Source organism: Pleurodeles waltl, chromosome 5 (assembly GCF_031143425.1).
Source record: "Pleurodeles waltl isolate 20211129_DDA chromosome 5, aPleWal1.hap1.20221129, whole genome shotgun sequence".
Taxonomy (NCBI): domain Eukaryota; kingdom Metazoa; phylum Chordata; class Amphibia; order Caudata; family Salamandridae; genus Pleurodeles; species Pleurodeles waltl.
In genome coordinates this window covers 712,579,680-712,599,866 of record NC_090444.1, presented here as the reverse complement: position 1 = coordinate 712,599,866, position 20,187 = coordinate 712,579,680, and positions in this window count along the sequence as shown.

Genomic DNA, 20,187 nt, shown 5'->3' with positions numbered 1-20,187 from the left:
AAATGGTTCTTATTAAATGCATGCAAGAACGGACTGAGAGTGAGGGGAAAGGAAAAGGGAGAATGAAAAAGAAAAAAGAACAAAAAGGAGGAAAAGATCCTCTATAAATTAGACATGAATAAATAAAATTAAAATAAATGAGCCATCACAGGGACTGACGTCCACGAATGCTGAAAACAGAAAAAGAGAAGGACAGCCAAAGGGGCAAGGGGACAGTGGAGCACCTGGGAAAGATGGATGCATCATGACCCAGATGAGGGAAATAGAAAGGACAAAGCAATAGCTCATGCGAAAGCAAGGCAGGAAACATGAGTAGAAAGGGCTATATAATGAGAAAACAAAAAAGTGAAGAAAAAAAACAAATAAATCTTATAGGATTACACATTAATAAAAAAACTTACCATTGAGGAAAAGTAGTAGTATGTGGAATGATGAGGAGCAATATATGAAAGAAGGGAACAAGAGAAGAAATCCACATAAGATCCATATCTATGGGGACATGGGGAGGAAGCAAGAAGAAAATCTATTAATAACTAATACACAATCTTCAATAATCTGGGCTCCTGAAAGATAAACTAAAGCATTGGGTAGTGATAGAACCCAATCTAATAGTTTATGTATTAACAGTCAGTCCTAAGTCCATAGCCTTTACTCAATGTTGTATGCTGGGGCTTGCATACACTCAGTAAATTGTAGAAAAGGGATAATGATTCCTCTGGGGTGTGAGGGTGAGGATAAGGAAGATCTGGGACCGAGATGATGAGACCATTGGATAGGAAGAAAGGGACAGGTGATAGATGCACAATCACCGATTGCAAGAAGGTAATCATGTTAGAGCCCTCTGAATCTTCTGGGATTCCAAAGAGTCTAAGGTGTTTCCTTTTGTTCCTATTTTCCAAATTTTCAGTCAGGTGTTTAAGTTGATCAATGCCTTTAACCATTTAAGATACATCAGGAGTGGAATCCTCTCTATTGCTCGCTTATTGTTCAAGCATAGTGATTCTTTGGTTGTAGGAGGACCATTTATTTCATTGCACAGAAGCATTAGTGTCAAATATAAATGATTTTATGGCACTAATTCCTTCCATATCGTCCTCCAAAGTCAAAGGAGGAGGTAATTGAGAGGGAGACTACATACTTTTTAGGCCACTTAACAGAAGTAGAATTAGTGGATTTCTTCGAGATGGTGCCAGAAGCCTGAAGAGGAGGCAAACAGTCCCTCCCAATATCCAAGGCACCCTCCAAGAGTTCTGGGGAGGCAATAGTAGTAGAGCCCTCCATGCAAAGGCTCAAAATAAATATGGTGTTATGAAGCAAGAATCAAAATCACATCCCTTACCAGGAGGTAGGGCATGGAATTAGAAGAAAATTGTCAACAAAGAAATCTATGCATCTAGCTATTATATACAAAGAGCGGAGAGCTTTAATCAACAGCTACAACCGTAGTAAAATAGAACAAGGCAGTCACATATTGAGATGACATGGCAGAACTGTGTTGAGCAGAGATAAATGTCCTTATATATCAGTGGTTTAAATTCTCTGCATGGAGAAAGCAGCCTAGGATTTCATTTTAATACACTGTAAATGTACTTCATAAGAGGAAAATTGCAGTCATCGGTACATGGGTCAGTGCAGGAGTCCTTAATCATGTGAAGAGTGAAGCTATACACTTCCTACAGTGGTGCTCGAGCTCTGACAGCGCAGAGAAGCAAAATGTTAGTTGAAGAAAGATATAATCGTTTTACCTGCACTTGGACTCTGGAGCTCCTCATGACCTCTAATAAGCAGTGGCCATCTTGTACAGCATCCAGCCATTCTCCTCCCTTTCTTATAAGTTCTGTGATGTCATTATTTTATGCTAACAACATCAATAAAGAAAGCTAGTGGTTTGCCGGTTCGCTTATTAATCTTTTGAATGTAATTATCTTCCATTTAATCTACTAAAATGTTTATCCCTACTAATTTCCCAATACCCACATTAAAAAACTGAAATCATTTGGTTCTCTGTGCACCATAGTAAACTGAGCTTGCCAACGGGAATCTCATTTACCTGACATATTTTACCAGTAGTGAATAAACAAGTTGAAAAATGCTCAATAAGATGCAGAAGTGGACAGCACACTGTTTTGTCTAATTGTGAAAATGACTGTATGAATGCATTTGTGTGGCAGATTTAATGCCCATTTTTGCTCCCACTTTCCTTCCTACACCTCCAACTTAGGCACTCATTATGACATTGGCGGTCTTTTTGGAAGACGGCCATACTGGCAGCCACCAAAAGACCACCAATGTCTGCGAGAGTCAGTGACCAAAGACCACCAGATTACAGCCACAAACCTGACACTGCCAGGCTGGCCGAGGATGGGTGAGAGGCGTTTCCACTGCCAGCACCGACAGGCCTGCAGTATTACAAGACGTAATATGGCACAGCGGTCCCTACACGGTGGTGTGGTGCTGGCAGTGGAAACAGAAACCACCATCCCCTCCCGGATGACCACCTCACCCAGACAGGTAGGTGGACCATCCAAAAGGGGGGGAGGGTGTGCTGTGTTCATGTGTGTGCTTGTATGTGCAGCGGTATGGGTGTGCATGAGTGCGTTGGTATATGTATGTGTGCCTGGAGGGTGTGTGTGTCTGAATGGAAGAGTAGGCAAGAGGGGTGTGTCGGGGTGCGAGTGAGTAGGTCTGTGTATTGGGATGCATGCGAGTAGGGGTGTTTGTATGGGTTTGTGCGAGCAAGTGGGGGTGTATGACAGGGAGTGCGTTGATGAGTGGGGGTGCGTGTATGGAGGTGTGTGGATGAGTGGGGGCATGTGTATGTCAGTGTGAGAGTGAATGGAAGTGCGTGTATTTCAGTGTGAGAGTGAGTGGGGTTATTGTATGTCAGTGTGAGAGCGAGTGGGGGTGTTTGCATGTCAGTGTGAGAGTGAGTGGGAGTGCATGTCTGTCAGTGTGAGGGTGAGTGAGGGTGTTTGTATGTCAGTGCGAGAGCAAGTGGGAGTGGTTGTATGTATTCATGTGGTCGGGTGGGGGTATTTGCAAGTGTGTGGATGTGGGAGTTTGCCAGTGTGTGGATGGGTGGGGGGTGTTGGCAAGTTTGTGGATTGGTGGGGGTGCGTGTGCTGGTGACAGGAATAAGGATTCCTGTAACTGGGTGCTTTACTGCCAGGGTTTTCGTGGTGGGGCAACCGCAGCGAAAAGCCTGGTGGTTTGCTGCCTCCTAATACAGCTGGCAGTCTTAGGCCTGCCACCGGCCTGGAGGAGATCACCACAGGCCATAGCAGTCCCACTGGGCCGGTGGGACTCGTGGCATTGTGGCTGTTTGGCTTCCGCCAAACCGCTAGACTCGTAATGCAGCAGTCTTTACCGCCGGGTCTGCAGCCATAAGACCGCCACACTCGTAATGAGGGCCTTAGTCTATCTAGCAAACTCCAGCAGCACAAGTTACTAATCTCTCTTCAAATTGGCTTGACAGTCACCATGACACAATTTTGAGACTATAGCACTGTACAATAATTTTAAATATGAGTATACATTTTGAAAATGTAGGAGTCTTAGGTCTCCTACTCACCTGTTTTGAAGCAACCTTATGGTGACATATAGCAAAATACATAACGTGACAGTTGATAGTTTAATACATGTTGCAGTGGAATATATCCATGAATTCCAGGAGTTCTTCCCTGTAGAGACATCGCGTCAAAAAAGAGATCAGCTTATTTCTTATTACCTACAATTTTGGCACTAATAATTCAAGATAATTTGCTCAGGCCCAGGATCAGATCACTTGGTAAGATGATGAAGCTGTGATTAGAACTTTGGACTTCTGCATCCAGTCTGACAATATAATCAGTACAATACAGCAACACCAATGGGTTATATATATAGCCCATTTTTATTATATATGCACTTTTAATCAGAATTATGAGTCGGGAAAATACCATGATTAATTCCACATTGCCAAGCCATATCATCATTTGAAAATACTGAACGGTAAAGTCTTCTTTGTAGTGGGAGCATCACAATAAAGCAGGAGATTTCTGAATTGAAGCAAATATTAACCTTTGCGGACTGATGCAATGTTTACATAAAGAATTCAATATGTACTACACTTTTAAATACACTGTGTATAACACTTGTGTCTCCACCATTTTAAAAGCTTTCATATTGTGGGCAAATAGGGAATCTGAGGCAAATGAAAATGTAATATCTAATGTGTGAAAGCGTGTATAATAAGTGATGTGTGTATGTGTGTTAACTTGCAGTATAATGACACAAATATGTTGTTATACATTTTTTATGAGCCACTGACGTGTGATACACTGCAGCACTGAGATCAGTGAAGAATGAAGTATCTGGTAATTCATAAGTCACTTTATTGAATGCCCATCAGCCGAAGACTAGCAATATTGGTTTGTGGGACCAGTAGATCATATTTGGAATTTGGTGGGTGTGAAAATGCATATACAGTGGCTAGAGTCTTCTTGGAGGTAGCCTAATCCCTGTATTTTAGAAATAGATTGGAAGGATTTTAGAAGGATCTTGTTTTCGGTGTTTTTATGTTATCAGCTTGAGGACATTTTTAGGTCATAACCTAACAGACAGCTGCGAAAGACATCTTGGGGAGTTTCAGAAGGTTGGCCTGGGAATACACTCTGCTGCGTTGATTGCCATTTGCTTTGTGGTTTGTAACTCACATCTTCTTGCTTTCAATTTGCTGGCATAGCTTTCCAGGTTCACTTCCTCCTTTGCATGCCAAAACCTTATTTGCCAGTATCCTTCCTAGAGGCCATTTCTATAAACAGGCCTGTAAATCTTGTTCTCGTCTGGTCACATTTGCTGTGCATTGGAAGACATCTGGTCAAATGTCAAACTGTGTCCTCTGGGAGCTAGGTGTTTACTTTGCTTTAGGCTGACTTCAAAGTAAGAGTGTTTATAGGAAAGAGGAATACAGATTAGCCCCCAAGGATCCCCCTGAAGCCCCTCTTATTATCCATGTAGGAAGCTGTAACATAACCCTTAAATAGCAGATCATGTAAAATGCAGATTACAGATTTGTTTATTTTTTAGGCCTCAAGATATAAGTGACTTGCCCAGAATCAATGGATGTCCCCTGCTTGCTTTTATATAAATTAATGTTGTCCTCTGAATGCATACTAACGTGGAGGCATTCTCAGTATGCAGTCTCATTTAAAGGTCTGTCAGTAGCTTCAGTTCAGTATTGTATGTTCCAAAAATAGAATGTTTAGTAGGTGTAACCCAAAAAGAATACTGATTGACAGCAGGGCAGGCCTGAATGTTCTGTTCACATTTGTGCCATGATATCCAGCAGCCATGACCTCCGGGGTTTTTTGCTCTTTCATCATTGTTACTTCCAAGGGCAGAGAGAAACAACTGTATTTGCGGAGATGACGTTTTTTATTGTGCATTTCATCCTGTGGAATGCTCGTGTGCTTGTGTAGGGTGAGGGCTGCAGTGCGGCCAGAGTACTATATGGGATGCTAGGAACAGGGCAGCATCATGATCTGTCTGTTACCTCGAGCTCTGCTGTGTTTACCTTGTTGGGCAGTCATTCAGCATACGGTTAGATCCTGGGCACATTATTTATTTCAATGGAGATGCCATCTCCATATTTCCATTTGCACAGCATACTGCTGCTGCTGACATTGCAGATTCGTGGCACCGCCAGATACCTCCCAACCAGGCCAGTGTTTGTGAGTTTATTAAAACCTCTCAGTAATTCCGTTTCTGCACTCCTTACATTTTCTTGGGGGATGAGCTGTCTCATCTGAGTGTTTTTCTCATCAAGCATCTGATGCCAGGTGAGGTCAGGGCAGGGAGCTGAATACTCCGTAGCCTGAGATGTGAGGGCCTAAGTCAGGTAGTGAAGTGGCCTAGTCGACCCCCTTCACTCAGCCACGACTCCTTGGCCACAGCAACATGAGATGAGCAGCTCTGCAGTCTCAGAGTAGGGTTATCTTCTGGGTGTTTTGTAGTAGGTCTCCTCTGCTACCTTGTGTAAATGAACTGAAAAACATCGAAAATTACACGTCCTGGAAATAATCCACTTTTACGTTGCCGTCTTTGTGCCTATAATATATTAATGCAACAGTCTGACTGAGCCAGCTGTATTCTATCTACGTTTTTACTGTTTATCAGTTCACTTCTAGATATTGCGATCAGTTCCTTGATAACTTTTAAGGTTTATTAGGAGAAGTGGGTCATAAAACGCTTTCAGACCATGGTTTCAGGATAAGACATCATAAATAACAAGCATTGGCAAAACCAATAGGTCTCTCTTATTAGAGCTCTCTTGACTTTGTCATTGTTTTTAGCCACGTTGTACAGCAGTACAGCTGCTGTGAAGCATGGTTGAAAGTAAAACATAACACCATGAGAGGGCCAGCAATGAATACTGCATAGTGACTTTTTAAACAATTAGGCCCATATTTATACTTTTTGACGCAAATCAGCACCAGGGCAGATTTGCGTCAAAAGGTTTACCACCGGCTAATGCCAGCCAAGCGCCTTATTTATGGAATGATGTTAGCTGGCGCTGCGGCCTGGTTAGCGTCAAAATAAATGACGGTAACCGGGCAGCGGAGGCGAAGGGTAGACTGGGGGTTGTGCGACAAAGAATGGTGCAAGTCAGGTTAGAGTCAAACATATTGGCCCTAACCTGATGTGCGCGATCTTTTGACGCACAACCCCCATGGAAATGACTCCTATCTTAGCAAAGACAGGAGTCATGTCCCCCTGCCCAATGGCCATGCCCAGGGGACTTCTGTCCCCTGGGCATGGCCATTGGGCACAGTGGCATGTAGGGGGGGCCAGGTTAGGCCCCCCTATGCCACTTAAAACAAACAAAAAAAAATTATACTTACCTGCACTTACCTGCAATCGCCATGAATGGGTCCCCCCATCCATGGTTGTCCTCCAGGAGTGGGCTAGGGTGGCAGGGGGTGTCCCCGGGTGCAGGGAAGGGCACCTGTGGACTGCTTCCATGGTCTCCCACCATGGAAATGAGCCCAAGGGTCCCTCAATGCCTGCCCTAACCCAGGCATTAAAAAACGGCACAAATCCAGCTGGGTGCCTTGTTTTAAGGCCTGCCTCCTCCTGTGCGTCATTGTGACGCTGGAGGATAAATAAGGAGCACATGCCTTAGAGTCATTTTTTGCACGGGAACGACTACCTTGCAGTCATTAGCGCAAGGTAGGTTTTCACGTCCAAAAAATGACTCAAACTCCATAACTTTGGCGCTGGACGGGTCTAGCGCCAAAGTATAAATATAGAGTTAAGTTTGTGCCAAATTTGCGTTAAAAAAAAAATAACGCAAATCCAGCACAAACAGTGTATAGATATGCCCCTTACTATCAACAATGGCCTACTGCAGCCATGCTACTGTACAACATAGATAAAAAAATATTGACAAAGCCAATAGATCTTGCGTGTGCAAGATCTATTGGCTTTGCCAAGGCTGTTCAGGTTTGTACACAGAGGCCCTCATTACTACATTGGCTGTAAATCCTGCTTACCGCCATGCAGAAGACCGCCAACACACCGCTGCGGCAGCGGAATTCCGCTACAGCTATTACGACCCACTGCTCGGAATTCACCAAAATCCAGACACCCACACAAGTCTGCCACACCAAAGGTTAGTGATAAACTGGCGATAACAAAACCGACACCGTCACGCCAAAAGGAATACTCCCACACTATCATGACCCACGAATACATGCAGCGGTCTTTCAACAGCGGTACTCCATTGGCGGTACACACCGATGCGCCCAAAATACACACACATTTACAAAACACAACCACATTGGACAATTCAAAATACACACACCTGATACACATACACACTCCACTCCCACACACCCAGGAGGAGCTCAGGGTCATGGTGGAGGAAATCATCCAGGTAGAGCCACAGCTATTCGGATCATAGGTGAAGCATACCTCCATTGCTAGGAAGATGGTGCTATGGTGCAAATTCATTGACAGGGTCAACGCAGTGGGACAGCATCCAAGAACTAGGGATGACATCAGGAAGAGGTGGAACGACCTACGGGGGAAGGTGTGTTCCGTGGTCTCAAGACACCAGATTGCAGTACAGAGGACTGGCGGTGGACCCCCACCTCCTCCCCCACAACTAACAACATGGGAGGAGCAAGTCTTGGCAATACTGCATCCTGAGGGCCTCGCAGGAGTAGCAGGAGGAATTAACTCTGGTAAGGCAACTCTTAACTATTATATCCCCCACCCTACCTGCATGCCATCACATACCCCCACCCTGACCCTCACCCCATCACTGCAACACATCACATATGTCCCACTATCACAAACCACCCATCTCAACACCAAGCCCTGCATGCAACACCAAAGCATGGACACCCATCACCAAAGCATGTCCACTACAAATACCCACACAGACACCAAACCAAATATCACAAAAGGACCTAGACATAAATGCAGGCACTGGAGTACAGGGTCACTCACCCATTGCACAACGATGGCACACACAGATGCAATAATCATGCCTTTACACCCCTGCAGGACCCCTACCCAACGTCACCGGACAGAAGGTTCCAGACATGTCCACTCCCCCCACAGAAGAGGCCCACAGTGATGACAGCAGCTCTGTACAACTGGATCAAGATGACCAGCCGGGCCCATCTGGGACCTCGGGACAGTCGGTTCCCCTGACACTGGCACAAGCCACCACAGAGCCTCCCCCCTCAGGAAACACCAGCGCAGCACCCACCCAGCGGGCCCATCCCTCTGTCCCCAGGACACATCAAGCAGAAGTGTGTCCACCACTACAGGGAACCCAGGCAAACCCACCACCCCAAGAAAATCAGGGACCTGGTGGCAGTGGGGACACCGTTCAGGGGGCAGAGGCACTGGAAAACAGGGGGACTGGGAGGACTGCTGTGCGAAAGGGGGAGGACAGGCCCAGGGAACCCACTCTCCACGAGGCCCTCTCCAACATCATGGGAGCGTACCATCATTCCCAGGAGACGATGACAACGGTACTGGCCAACTTTCAGGAGACCCAGCGGCTGCAGGAGGAACACTATCTGGGGATCAGGGAGGAACTGAAGTCCATCAACACCACCCTGGTCACCATTGTAGGGGTGCTGCAGGACCTTGTCAACACCAGGAGGGACACTGTGGCACAACAAGGGGCCCCTGACACTAGCCTGGCTGATGAACAGCCCACCACCTCCATCTGCGCTAGTGGACTGGAGGCACCGCCACAGCACCACAACACCAGCACTCCACCCCCTGCAGATGGAGAGCCACCCCGCATACGGTCCCTGAGATCCAGGAACAAGACAGAGAACATTGCCAAGACCCCCGCCAGGAAATGAGACCACCTGAATGTCATCCTTCTGTCCCACTTTGTCACCCTGTCCATCCTTAAACTGCCCTATCTCCACTTCCTATGCCCCTTTGGACAATGCACCTGTGAAACAAATAGACTGGACTCTGCCATGGACATTCCTTCACCATCATCCCAGACCATTTTACAACCCCCACCACATATTTGCGCAAAAATAAACACACATTAATCACAAAACAATCTGGAGTCAGTCTGTGCTTTCACAAATGTATATTTACAATAACTATGGAATATAGCAATGTCAATATAATTGTCAACATACCGATGTAACACAGCTCTAGTCCATGAGGAAATATAGTAGAGGTCACACAGTGGGACCCACATCTGTGAAATGGAAAGGCAAAGTGACAAGTCAGGGTCCATACACTGGATGAAAGTGACAGACTTATGATAGTTCAAACAATAGTATGTGATGTGTGAGGTAGTGATATCTTCTTACCTGTGTCTCACTGGAAGTATTGCTGGATCACGTTGTTTCTGTTGTCGATATCCTCTTCTTCTGCCTCCTCTTCTTCACTGTCCACAGGCTCCACAGCTGCCACAAGACCTCCAGCTGGACCATCCTCCTGCAGAAATGGCACCTGTCATCGCAAACCCAGGTTGTGCAGCATACAGCAGGCAACGATGATCTGGCACACCTTCTTTGGTGAGTAGTAGAGAGAACCACCTGTCATATGGAGGCACCAGAATCTTGCCTTCAGGAAGCCGAAGGTTCTTTCTATAATCCTCCTAGTTCACCCATGTGCCTCATTGTAGCGTTCCTCTGCCCTTGTCCTGGGATTTTTCACTGGGGTCAGTAGCCATGACAGGTTGGGGCAACCAGAGTCACCTGCAAATGTGAAGGGACAACTGTTAGACACACACAAACCCGTAGGGACAACCCCAGACCCAGACACCTATTCACAGGGTATATGGTCCTTGTCCTCACCTATTAGCCACACACGGTGCCTCTGGAGTTGCCCCATCACATAAGGGATGCTGCTATTCCTCAGAATGTAAGTATCATGCACTGAGCCAGGAAACTTGGCATTCACATGGGAGATGTACTGGTCGGCCAAACACACCATCTGCACATTCATTGAATAGTAGCTCTTCCTGTTTCTGTACACCTGTTCACTCCTGCGGGGGGGTACCAAGGCCACATGTGTCCCATCAATGGCACCTATGATGGTGGTGATATGTCCCAGGGCATAAAAGTCACCTTTCACTGTAGACAAATCCTCTACCTGAGGGAAAACGATGTAGCTGTGCATGTGTTTCAGCAGGGCAGACAACACTCTGGACAACACGTTAGAGAACATTGGCTGGGACATCTCTGATGCAATGGCCACTGTTGTTTGAAAAGACCCACTTGCCAGGAAATGGAGTACTGCAGGACCTGCACTAGAGGGGGATCCCTGTGGGATGGCGGATAGCTGACATCAGGCCTGGCTCCAACTGGGCACACTGTTCTTGGATTGTTGCACAATCAAGTCTGTAGGTGACTATTACGTGTCTCTCTTCCATTGTCGACAGGTCCACCAGCGGTCTGTACACCGGAGGATGCCGCCATCTCTTCACCTGCCCCAGCGGACGTGCCCTATGGACGAGAACAGCAAGCAGAGAGTCAGCCAACATTGAGGTATCACAAAGTGTCATTAGCAAACATTTATTAATCCGCAATGTGCCTGTTACTGTGTGTATGCAAGGCCTACATAGGTGTAACGCAGTTATTATTATTGCCATGTGGCCCCCTGAAATGGCGGCTGCCTGACCTGTAAGGTGGACAAGGGGATATGAGGTAACTGCGCTGGCGTTCAACACCGTCGCGGTAGGCGGTCGAAGACTGCAGCGCAATCCTGCATTGGTTAACATTGGATCCTATGGGTCCGAGGAGTCAATGACGATGGATGCCGGCGGTGACGGTACGCATCACCGCGGACGTGACCGCCATTTTCTCTCTGTTCACTCACTTGATACCTGACCTTCAACAGGAGAGGACCTACACTGCAAGTGCTGCTGTGACCTCAGTCTGGAAGCGATGATGGCTCATGTGTCTGGGGAAAGGGCCCCTGCCTTCACTTCGGAGGAGTTGGAGAAGTTAGTGGATGGGGTCCTCCCCCAGTACATGCTACTCTACGGTCCTCCAGACAAACAGGTGAGTACACTGTGAGCATGCTGCATGGGCAATGGCTGTTTGGAGTGGTGTGGCTGGAAGATACATGGGGGGGGACTGAGCCCTGCATGAGCGGACGGTGAGTGTCTGTGCGTCAGGACAAGAGTGGGAACGTGGGCCAATGACTATGATGTTCTGGACAGTGAAAGATTTACCTTTTCCCCTGTACTATTCCTCTAGGTCAGCGCCCACCGGAAGAAGGATATTTGGTGTGCCCTGAGAGTCCACCACAGACAGAGCACCCACTGCCGGAAAAGATGGGAGGACATTCGCCGCTGGAACAAGAAGACGGCGGAGGCCCAGCTGGGGATTGCCTTCCAACATGGGAGGGGTGCTCGTCGCACCATGACCTCCCTGATGTTCCGGATCCTGGCGGTGGCGTATCCGGAGTTGGATGGGTGCTTGAGGGCATCACAGCAGCCACAAGGGGGTGAGTACAGACACATTCATCTGACTCTGCACGCATTACGAGGTGTCTGGGTGGGGGAGGTGGGCAGTGTGTTCCCCTAGGCCAGGGCGAAGTTTGTAGGCAAGGTCCCTTGTGAGGCAGGCTATGTGGCACCCCAACCCCACCCGTGGTAAGAGCCATCTACACCTAGTCAGGCTCCTGTGACTTCCATGTGTGCAGCAACCGGGCATAGGTCTTGTACCCCATGGCCTTGTGAATAATCTAGGAACTGTTAGTGCATGGTGTAGTGCTGAGGTCTGCTGTGTTTGTAGTGTCTGCCAACGGTAGTGGTATTGCATGCAGTAAACATGTCTTTCTTCTGTCTCCCCCCCCTTTTTGTGTTCTCCCTGTTCTTGTGTGCAATAGCATCATCTGGCAGAGGAGCAGTGGTACCAGAGCAGGAGGGAGCTGCATCCCACTTGGCCCTGGAGGGCGAAACAACGGAGTCTGAAGCCACCAGTGGGACGGAGGGCGAGGGGAGCTCCATGGCGGGGACAGGAGGTGACAACAGCGACAGCGACTCCTCCTTTGATGGGAGCTCCCTTGCGGTGGCGTGCCCCTCTGTGTCCCCGCATCCACAGGTACAGCCGCCACCCCCCCACAAGCACCCCCCTCCCAGCAGCCCCTCAGCATGTGTCCCATACCCACTCACCCAGGAGGGTGGGCATCTCCTTCGCCCCAGGCACCTCAGGCCCTGCCCCAGTCAGCCCTGCTGCCCTAGGTGAGGAGGCTATAGACCTCCTGAGATCCCTCACTGTTGGGCAATCTACCATTGTGAATGCCATCCAGGGTGTTGAGAGGCATTTGCAACAAACAAATGCATACCTGGAGGGCACTCATTCTGGCCAGGCAGCCCAACAGAGAGCATTTCAGGCTCTGGCCTCAGCACTGATGACAGCCATTGTCCATGTGTCCAGCCTCCCGCCTCCAACTTCCTCCACCCAGACCCAATCCCCTGTACCTCAGCCTATCCCAAGCACACCATCAGACCAGAATGCACACACCTAAACACACAAAAGTGGCTCAGGCAAACATAAGCACCACACATCCCACAGGCACTCACACAAGCATCATACCCATGAAGACATACCAACATCCACTGCCTCCAATGTGTCGCCCTCCTCCATGTCTCCCTCCTCCCTCCCAGTCTCGTCTCCACTCACACCTGCATGCAATACATCTTCAGCCACTATCTCCATCACCAGCACGCCCATCACCACACACTGCTCACGTGCACTCACTACCCCCACTACCATTCACACATCCCCGTGTCCTCTCCCAGTGTGTCTGTGAGCCCTCCTCCCAAAGTACACAAACACAGGCACACACCAACCCAACAGCCATCTGCCTCACAAGAGCCTCTAGCCCATGCACCTTCACCCAAATTTAGCAGACGTACACCTCCTACAACCACTACCTCTTCCTCCACTCCCAAACCCCCTCCATCTACCCATCCCATTGTGTCTAAAAAACTTTTCCTGGCTAATATTGACCTCTTCCCTACACCTCCCCCCCCGCCCGTCCGCTAGGGCCAGGCTTTCCAGGTCCCAACCCAGCACCTCAGCCATCACATCAGGTGCCAGCAACTGCGGGCTATTGTGCGCCAACCATCAGGGCTGCCAGTGTGCCTCAGAGCGAGGGCAAGGACATTCCACCACCTGCAAAACTTAAAAAGTTGCCCACATCCTGGAGGGAGAAGCAGAAAACATCTGCCATCAAGAGCTCAGGGAAACTGAAAGGGGATAGTGGCAAGACATCAGCGCCACCATCCAAGGTGGGTAAGGGCCAGAAACTGAAGGGCAGGTCAGGAGAGGGCATGGTGGCACCGACTGAGGGACCAGTGTCACACCTTCTGTCCACATCGACGCCAACCTGTACGGCGGAGAAGACCCCCACCTGCACCGCCATCTGCACCGCCACAGAGCCCGCCACCAGCACCGCTGTCATTGAACCCGCCACCAGCACCGCAGTCACTGAGCCCGCCACCAGCACTGCTCCCACAGAGCCCGCCGCCCGCACCGTTGCCACAGAGCCTGCCGCAAGCACCGCTGCCACAGAGCCCGCCACAAGCACCGCTGCCACAGAGCCTGCCGCAAGCACCGCTGCCACAGAGCCCGCCACAAGCACCGCCACGACTGACACCATAGCAAGCACCGCCAGTGGCACCACCGCAGACATGGCTGCCATCCCCAGTGGTCAGTCGTCCGAGGCTGGTGGTGAGTTCCAGGAGTCTGGGCAGCTTCAATGATGCATCACTTTCAGTGAAGAGATACATCCACTACCTCTGCCCTTGGCAGGATGAAGCACTCTGGGCACAAAGCCCCCTCCAGAACCAGTGGAGAGATACATCCACTACCTCTGTCCTTGGCAGGATGAAGCACTCTGGGCACAAGCCCCCTCCAGAACCAGTGGAGACTGTAATCCACTTGAGAGACTGTGGCTTTGCACTCCCCAGGATAAAGCAGTGGGCAAACCACCCACTGGAAAGACTTGAGAGACTGTGGCTTAGCACTCCCCAGGATAAAGGAGTGGGCAAACCACCCACTGGAAAGACTTGAGAGACTGTGGCTTTGCACTCCCCAGGATAAAGCAGTGGGCATGGAGCCCCCTCGTGGAGCAGTGGTGTCGTGCGTTCTTCAGGCTGAGGTGCCCCCATCCACCTCCCCCTGAGGTGCCTGTTTATTTTCAATCTGATGCCCCTCCAGTGTTCTCTCCATTTGGAGTCAGGTGTCGAGTGTGGGCCTCGCCCATGCATTTTGGGCCCAGTGGTCCACAGACAATGATTGGTGCACTATCCGGACTTGTGCAGTTGGTGTACATAATTGTATATACTGCACTTAGAGTTTTGAGTACTGGATTTTTATTGATTACAATCATTCAAATCAATTCCTTTTGTCCTTGCGCTATTGAAGGGGGTTGGAGGGGTGTATATGTAATGTAATGCAGCATATATTTGTGTGTATGGTGATGTGGGTGAGGGTGGGGGTGTTGCGTTGTGCATGTGTGTGTCACTCTCTTTTCCCTCCCCCCTCCCTTGTGTTGTAGGTGCAGTACTAACCGTGGTCGTCGCCACTGTCTCTGGAGCTCCTGATAGAGGAGCAGGAAGACGATCGCCGGCAGGATGTGAAGTTCTGGCTTCATGGCGTCCTGGTTCCTCGAGGGGTGTAGAGAGGTGAGTGATTTCCCCTTCTGTGTACTGTTTCCACCGTGTTTTTGATCGCGTTGGTTCTGCCCCAGAAAAGGTGGCGGATTGGCATCTTGTGATAGGGTGGGCGGTACATTGTGTTCCGCCTGTCTGTTGGCGGTTACCGCCGCACTGTTTGTTTGTACTGCCGTGGCAGTCGGAGTGTTAAAGTGGCTGTCTATGTTGGTGGTTTCCGCCGTGGTCGTAATCCCATTTTTTATTTTGCTGGCCTGTTGGCGGTATTACTGCCGCATTAACACCGACCGCCAGGGTTGGAATGAGGGCCAGAGTATCCCAGAGATGAGCTCCCATGCCATGGATTGATTAATTGCTGTGAGTCTTCCGGTTCCATTTTGAGTCTCAAAGATTGCCACTGCCGTAAAAATAGGTGCTACCGTAGCCCAACATTGGGTATGTTTGATTGTCTTTGACAGAATGAAAAGCTGAGTTAAATTGTAACAATGCTGTGTATGTATTAATGTTACTTACATTATAATGGATATTCAGCCAAAAATATAAAATCGCAGGTGCCGTAGACATGAAGGTTTGGCGGAATGTGGGCTACCTTTACTTTTTTCAGCTTGGGCACTAGCAGCCAAATGTACAAACGTTTGGAATTGTGATTTCCTAATTGTGATTCCATGTGAATTGCAGTTCTAAATCTACGAATCTCCATTGAGTTTCTTTTGCGATTCCGAGTGAGTCACAAATAGACCTACCACATTAATAATAATGAGGTGAGTTGCAATTTGGGATCCACTGGTAATCGCAAAAATCACAGGGATGGTGACCTGCTGGAGTTTGCAGTCCACCATGTCTGTAGTTGCTTTTCAATGAAACAATCTTTTTTTTTTAAACACATAAACCGGGATGTGTGTAAAAAGCAAAAAAATAAATGATTCAGTTCAATTTTTTAAGAGTAGCCAGTGGTCTGTGTGACCACTGCCTGCTCTTAAAAAACATTTTCACTATCATTTACACAGAGGAAGGGGTTTCTTGGGGACCCCTTGCCATTTGTGATTGGGTTAACACAGTTTTGAAATTGGTGTTAACTGTGATGGTTTTGCAACCGTGTTCAAATATAGCATTCGTACATACCAAAATCCTTTTTTCTGTGCACAAACAGCCCGATTCTGCAAATCGAGATGTTTGTGCACAGAAAAAAGCTTTGTACAACTGGCCCTAAATCTGTAGCTGAGCTGAACACATCATGAAATTCATAGAGAAAAGATCTAGGGAACAGTGCTTAGAAATGTTGTCTCCAGAAAAGCAGCTGCTTTCCTTATACCTGATAACTGATATTGAGGGATGGGGACGAATGAATCTGAAATTGTGCTTCTTTGCTGGAAACTAGACACAGTCATGCTATTTGGACACCTGGATCAATAAGCATGACCCACATCTGAGATTTACCAACCACATGATCCTGTCACTGTTAGACTTGTCATCCTTGGCGTGGTCTTCTGCCAAACGTTTTGACTTCACCCCTTCTGTTTTCAGAATTTTAGTTTTATTGACACTAGTAACTTGTGCTAAAGTGCTTGTGCTCCCTCCCTTAAACAGGGTAAAGCTGTCCTACGCCTGATTTGCAAATTAAATGTACTTGCATGTCCCTTTTAAAGTGGCACTTTATGCAACTAGTGAGCCTGCAGGAGTTGTGCTGCCCACTAAAGTAGCACTTTAAAACATGCCTCAGATCTGCCATTGCAGCCTGTGTGCAGTTTTAAACTGCTGATTCGGCCTGGCAAAATACACCATTTGCCAGGTCCAAACTTCAATTTTTAATCCAAATAAGTCAACATAAGGGATGCCCATAGAACCCTAAGAGCAGAGCACAGTTTTAGCAAAAAGTGTGTCATGTGTTTTTAAGTTTTACATGTCCTGGTAATAAAAAACTCCTACATTTGTTTTTCACTACTGTAAGGCCTATCTCCTTCCACTGGATGACATTGGGTTACATTATTACATTTGATGCATTTTAATGTTTGATTGGGAATAGACAGGAATTAGGAATGCCAAATTTGGACTGAAATGATTTGTAATTTAAAATCAGTCAATTCTGAAAATGCCTATTGTAGAAAGTTGCTATATTGTAGAACAAAATATTTGGTGCCTTCAGCCTGTGTCCTAGGTCACATGACTTTGAATAGCTTTGCAGTTGACATTTGTGTACTCCTCCAGGCAGTGAAACGAACAATACATTGTAAACAGCATGAATGACGTTTCAAGATAAATCTCTGCAATGCAAAAGGTTAACATACTGCATTAACACATAATGCATGAATTATTACATTACATAAGGATTGGCTTTTTGCATTACGTCGCCCGTAGAGCGCGCACTGTCCTGATGTTGACAGTACTCCCCCCTCCCGAACGCGCTCTAGGGCCTGGCTTGTCTGGGTTTAGGTGATGAAAAGGCTGCACTATTCGTGGAGCATGAATGTCAGATGCGGAGACCCATGAGTTGTTCTCTGAACCATAACTTTCCAAGATATTAAATACCTCAGATTAAGACCTTTAAATTTTGAATCCAGAACCTGGTTTACTTTGTATTCCAATTCTCCCTGTACTTCAACTGGAGCTGGTTGAGAGCGGGTTTTCTGGACTGCTCTTTTCAGGAGAGAAGTATGAAACACTGGATGAATACTTAGTGATTTTGGTAACTGCAGCTTATAGGTTGCTGGATTGGTCTGCTGAAGGACTATATAAGGACCTATATATTAAGGATTGAACATATGTTTTTTCTTGAAATCAATATAGCGTGTGGAAAGCCACACTCTGTCTCCTGGCTTATATTGTGGTCCTTCACAATGTTTTTTATACGTTTGTTTTGCTTTATCTAGATGTTGCTGGATTTGTTTCTGGGTTTGATGGAGTTGTCGTATTGTTTCTGACACCGCTGGTGTAAGTGAACTTTCTTGTGGGATTGTGATTGTCAAAGTATCAGGATGATAGTCAAATAGTCCAAAAAAGGGGGTTGCGCCAGTAGAAGTATGATACAAGTTATTGTAGGCCAGTCCAGCTAACCAAAGCATTGTTTTCCAAGAATGAAGTGCTTTCCCAGTGTAAGCACGCAGATATTTTTTCAATGTTTGATTTAGTTTCTTAGTTTGGCCATCCGTTTGAGGATGCTGAGTAGTAGATAGTGTAGGTGTAACTTGTAGCGTCTTGCACCACATTTTCCAGAAGTTAGAGGCAAATTGTGACCCTCGATCGGAGAGAATCATTTTTGGTAATCCATGACAACGGACCACTCGATTTAAAAGTATTGTTGCCAATTCACTGGAGGTAGTAGACAATTTCCTGCAAGCAATGAAATGTGCATATTTAGTGAGACTATCTACCACCACAAGGATTACTGAGTGAAGTTGAACAACTGGCAGTCCTGTAATAAAGACTAATGATATGTGTTCCCAAGGTCGGAGTGGAGTTGGGAAAGGATGTAACAGCCCTTTTGGTTTTGAATGACTTGTCTTGAAGCGAGCGCAAACTTTGCAGTTAGCTACCATTTTCTTGAAGTCTTTTGTCAAATTAGGCCACCAAAACTATTGTTGTATTAGTTCAAGAGTCTTAGGAATACCTGGATGACCTGCTGTAGGTATAACGTGCAACCAATGAAACACTAATTAGCGCAGCTTGGTAGTTAGAACAAATAAACATGCATCATGAAAAGGTAGGCCTTGTTTGATCGACCTTTTGGGATCTGCTTGAGCCCATTTCTGCCTTTTTTCAATGGTGAAAGAATAAAAAATGTATTCAAAAAAGTCTTCGGTTTTGATGATACAAAGGATTTTTTCTGGAGCAATGATAGCTCGTGGGGGCTGAATTGTGGCTAACATGGTAGAATCTTGTCTAGATAGATCGTTCGTTTGGTGATTATCTTTGTTGTGTTGCGATAACACTGCCCAAATTGTCATGTCTGAAGCATCTGTTTCTGCTATGAATGGACGGTCAGAATCTGGGTGAGTAAGACTGGGGCGGTGGAGAAGGCTTCTTTTTTGCCAACAACATCAAGGAATGATGAATACTGCAAAGGCAGCGTTACATCTGTTTCAGTGGCTGTGGCTATGTGGGATTTGCGAGGATCTATGACTTGATGTCTGGATACATTTTTCTTTACACAGGAGTGAAGAAAACTTGATCTTCCTTTCTTGCCAATTTATTACAGGGTTAGGGTAGCTTAGCCACGGCATTCCAAGGATGATCTCATATTGAGGAGCATGGATGACATCAAAGATGATTTTTTCTTCGTCTTTGGTGTCTTGAATCCCCCCTTTACAGATCACAGACAAGGGGAGGGTCTGTAGAGTCACTGGCCCTCCAGCAAGGAGCTTTCCATCTACGGCTTGTACTATTTCTGGTGTTTTCTTCTTTTTACATGGGATCAATTGTGCATCAATAAAATTTCCAGTAGCCCCAGAATCTACTATTGCTTTCTTTAGATAAGTCTTTTGTTTTACTAGTAATTCTAGATCTAACTTTAGATGTCTTGACTCGAGTAAAAGTTTTCTACCACCTTGTGAAGGTTCCACAGTTACACCCAGGAGCAACCCTTCTGTACACCTTGGGTGTTTTAGTTTTTCTGCTTGATCTGTGCATTTGCTACCACCTTCTTGGTAGGGGTTTGCTTGTCGTTTGGGTTTTGCGGACATTCTCTGGCGAAATGGCCCTTTCGACCACAGTGCAGACATTGTCCATCTTTTCTACGTAGATCTTTCTCTTCTTTCGTTAAGGGCCGCCTCATGGTTTCAATTTCCATTGGTTCATGACTGTTCACTCTCTGAAATTGTGATTCTCTGTACTCATGAATACGCCAGAAATTTTTCTCAGTCTTTTTGCATGTTCCCTGTCGTTCTGCAAGACGATGGTGTAGTCTCAAAACAAGATTTAACAGATCTTGACAATTCGTGGGTTGAGGATCGGTCTGAGCAAGAATGTCTTTTAGCTCATCTTTGAGTCCTTTATAGAACAGGGCTGTTTGCTTTTCTTCAGGCCAGGAT